This window comes from Elephantulus edwardii, unplaced genomic scaffold, assembly GCF_000299155.1.
Source record: "Elephantulus edwardii isolate Elephantulus edwardi_28Jun2011 unplaced genomic scaffold, EleEdw1.0 scaffold00047, whole genome shotgun sequence".
NCBI lineage: Eukaryota > Metazoa > Chordata > Mammalia > Macroscelidea > Macroscelididae > Elephantulus > Elephantulus edwardii.
In genome coordinates, this window is record NW_006399797.1 from 8,636,423 (window position 1) to 8,641,184 (window position 4,762).

Here is a 4,762-nt window from a genome sequence, read left to right on the forward strand (position 1 = left end):
TTTTCTAATGAAAGTTTTCAGAGACTTTGGATTTCCAGTCATTCATTGTTGCACAATTTCCTCCCTGCCCACCCCTCCCTGCCTCCAGTTAGCTTTTCTCTTTGAAAAGTAAACAAAAAAAAAACACCAAAAAAAAAGAATTCTTTCATTGTTATACAATCCCCCACCCTCAGTCCACTCCACTATGCAGCTTTCATTCTGGACTCTTGTCATGACAATAACATCTAATCATATATTCCCTCTAAACAGTTCTCTCCCTCATCTGTTTCAACGCAGTATACATTATTTATCCCCTCTTAGTTTCCTCTCTATTCTGATGTTAGATCCACTTTACAACAGTGGCACTATGCAGTAGGTGTCCTTTTGCGACTGAGATACTTCACTCAAGGCTACAAATCTTAATGGGAGCAGAAAGCCTCTTCTTTTTCCTACCAAGCAGCTGGTGGATTTGAACTGTTGACCTTCTGGTTAGTAGTCCAACACATAATGCATTATGGCTTAGCATATACTTATGTGCTCAATAAATTTGTTAACTGAGATAATTCTTATTTTGTTGCTGAAAATATACACATCAAAGAATACACCAGATCAATAGATTCAACATGTACTGTTCAGAGACCTGGATTCGATTCTTTGAGACGTGCGTGCTCACCCTCCTTTGAGTTGCTCCTTCCTCATGAACATAAGACTCCTGCATAATCTTTTGTTTCTATTGTCAGTTTGATCCCATATGGCATTGTTAAGTGCTGTCCTAACTTTGAATCACAGCTACCCTATGAACAACAGATAAAAACCAGATCAATACCATTCTCAAGGCCATTTTGATAGTCACCATGTCAAATTATCTTATTCACATTCTTCCTCTTGTTTGCTGACGTCCTACTTTACCCAAGCAGGAGGTCTTTTCCCATGGACTGGTGCTTCCTGACTACATGCCCAAAGTATGCAAGAATTGATGACATATACTGGTGCTGTTAAAAGAACAGTGAATATACCACGAACAACCAACAGAACCAATAAATCTAGGAAGAAGTGCAGCATGAGTGCTCCTTAGACGCAGGAATGGGGCGATTCTGTCTCACATGTTATCAGGAGGGGCCAGTTACTGAAGAAAGGGATTTGGAAAAACAGAGAATCACCAAAAAAGCAGTAGACCTTCCAGGAGATGGACTGATACATTGATGAAGCAATGAACTAGAGCATATTAGAGATTAGACTGATGGCACAGAGTCAGACAGATTTGTTCTGTTGTACCTATCCCACTCGACAGCACCTAACCTCATCCTCTACCACCCACTGCTGAGATGAACTGGTCAACACTTAACCATTTCAGGAGGTAGCATATAATAAAAAAACTGATGATACTGAAGGAAGATGTCTAGGATGCACTGAAGGCATTAGTGAAAAGACTCCAGAAATGGATGAATTATCACGTGAAATGATTCAAGAAACATATGCAATGCTAAGAAGCATTTACTAGTCTATGCCAAGAAATCTGGAAAACAGCTACCTGGCCAAAGGACGGAAAGAGTTCTGTATTTGTACCTATTTTTTTTAAAAGTGATCCAACAAAATGAGGGAATTAAAAAAAAATCCTTAATATGAGAGGCAAGTAAAATATTTTATGGTGCTTTTTTTTTTAAGTTTCTTGCACACACCCATGTTTGTTGCAGCTTTGTTTGCAATAGCAAAGAGCTGGAAACAACCCAAGTACCCATCAACAAATGAATGGATAGAGAGGCTCTGGTATATTCACATAATGGAATACTATGTAGCATTGAAAAACAAGGAACTCATGAAATACTATGCAAAGTGCATGACCTAGAGGACATAATGATAAGTGAAATATCTCAGTCACAAAAGGACAAATATTGCATAGGGCCACTGTTATAAAATGGGACTGACATCGGGGTTGAGGGAAGACAGAGAAAGAGGGGAGGAATGACATACTGCATTGAAACAGATGAGGGGGGGAGAACTGTTTAAAAGGGATATATGATTGGGTACTATTGTCCTGACAGGAGTCCAGAATGAAGGCTGAATAGTGGGCTGGACTTTTCAAGAAGAATGAATTGGGGGAAGGGGTTTGCAGGGAGAAAAGTGCAACAATGAATGACTGGAAACCCTAAATCTCTGTAAACTTTCATGAAAATTAATTCAAACATTTCTTGCAGATCATTTTTATTTTAAATTTTACACTGGTTTACCCACAAAGTTCACATATATTGTCCCTCACACTGGATCCCTCCCACATCCCCAACCCACCCATCCTCCACCCATCAAACCATGTGACTCCATTATTATCGCCCCAATACCCCTTGTGTGCCCCCCCTTAGGTCCTCATACATGTTTTACTAGTTTTGCTGAAGGGAATTAAAACATGTTTGCAGTATTACATTGACAAGGAACTGCCAAAAATTCAAGCTAGATTCAAAAGTGGATATGAAAAGAAGGTTATCATTATTGATGTCAGATGGAGCTTGGCTAAAAGCAGAGAATACCAGAAAGATGTTTACCTGTTTTAATGACTATGTACTGGCTGTGTGGATCATAACAAATTAGGGAAAACATTTTGAAGAATGGCAATTTCTGTACCCTTGATTGTGTTCCTCTGGAATCTGTACATGAAAAAAAAAAGCAGTCTTTCAAACAAAACAAGAGCGTATGGTATGGTTTAAAATCAGAAGGGCATGTGTCAGGGTCCTATCATTTCACCACACTTATTCAATCTTTGTTGATGTTGTTTAGACTGAGCAAATAATCCAAGCAGCTAGGCTACATGATGAATATGGCATCAGAATTGGAGGAAGACTCCAATATGCATCAATAAGTTGCAATATGCAGATGACACAATCTTTCATGCAGAAAATAAAGATTTAAAGCATTTTTTGATGAAATTAAAAGACTATATATAACCTTCAGTATAGACTACACTTCAACTTAAAAAAAAAAACCAATCCAAATCCTACAACTGTACCAAAAAGCAGTATCATAATGATTAAAGCTGTCAAAGATTTCATTTCACTTGTATTCAAGGATACATGCAGTAAGTGGCTGTAACAAGGGGCTCAAACATAGCATGATTTTAAGGATTTTGAGTACCAGGCAGTGTTTTGTTCTCCTGAACACAGGATTTCATAGGAGACTGCTCCTATTTCTCCCATGGAGCAACTGGTGGATTAGAACTGCCTGTCTTGGTTTGGTTTGGTAGCACAACTCCTCACCACTTATAATGTGTAACCACCACCACCATCATCATCACCGTCACCACTACTCCCTAGGGGCTGTGTGACTTGGAAGACGACTTTAATGTTGAGGAACTGTGGAATTGTGAACCACACAGTGGTGATAAATATACAACTTTGTAAAGGGGGATGTGTGAGGAGTGAATCTGAAGTAAGGTAATAGGTGTATAAACCTTGCTTTCATTTAAGAGCCTTATTCTTATTCTTATGGGCTTATTCTCTTTCCCACCTTCTCTGGCCCAGTCCTCCACCAGTCCACAAAGGAGGGAAGCGGACCATGAAACAAACAGAGGGCTTTGAGAGGCATCTTTAACACTTCGTCATCAGCATAAAGTTGAATGGAGTGGTTCATGCTCTGCCATCTACCAACTTCTCTAAATTTTGGCTGGGTTTTTTGTTTGTTGTGTACCGTCAAATCAGATCCAACTGGCACAGGAGATTTCTCCTCCTCCAGCAGAGCATCTGGTGGATTTGAACTGAGCGCCTTTGGGATTGCAGTGCAGCTTCTTGCCTCTAGATAGACCTCCAGAGCTCCCCATAAATTTCGGCTGTTTTTCATGTAAAGGAGGGACAAGACACTACTGACTCTTTGGTTCTGATCTGTTGTCCATAAGGTCCCTATGAATCATGGTTGACTAAAGAGCAATAGTGTCAGTTTGAAGACTAAGGTGAGCCTGGTTCAGGCCATTTATCTTTTCAATCACTTGCTACACATCTGAGAGCTGGACAATGAATAAAGATGACAGAGGAACTGATGATGTCTTTGAACTGTGGTGCTGGAGAATATCATAGGGACTGCCTCCAGAACAAAGAGAAGTCTTGGAGAAGGTGCGGCCACAGTGACCCTTGGAGGCAAAGACAGCAAAGCTTTGTCTCTCAAACTCTGAGGATGTTGCTAGGAGAGACTATTTCTTGGAAAGGCACATCATGCTTCAAAAGGTAGACCCCCAAAGAGATGGACTGACACATCGAGTGCAGCAACGTTCTCAACTGTGTCAGAGATGAGGAGGACCGCACGTCTTCTGTTCTCAGGGTTGCTATTAATCATATTCGACACCTGACAACAAAAACAAGAAGCATTGTAAAGGTATTTTCAAGGCTCAGGGAAATAAAGCAAGAAAGCTTTGTTAAAATGAATTAAAGTTTTAACTCTTAGTGAAACCTCTCTGGAAGCTGTCAAGGCTGAAGGTTCAAAACCTCTTTTTTTGACCAGCTCCCTGCTAGAAAATGAGTATGATTTAAGTAAATCAGTACATATAAAGGCACAAACGATTAGCACCTACAGGTGGCTTGTGGGATGACAGATTATTTAAATAAAAGATTCGATGACTGATAGAACTTTTTAAAACCCGTCAGCTTCCCCCCCTTTGTTAAGTAGATGAATATAATTCTTTTCCCCCTCTCCACCCCACCCAACCCTTAAACCACGCCTGTACTCACAGTATAAGGCTGAGTAAGGAAGCGAACATTTAAGAAGCATATTTAAATAACAAGCACAAGGTCATTTATTTTTTTTT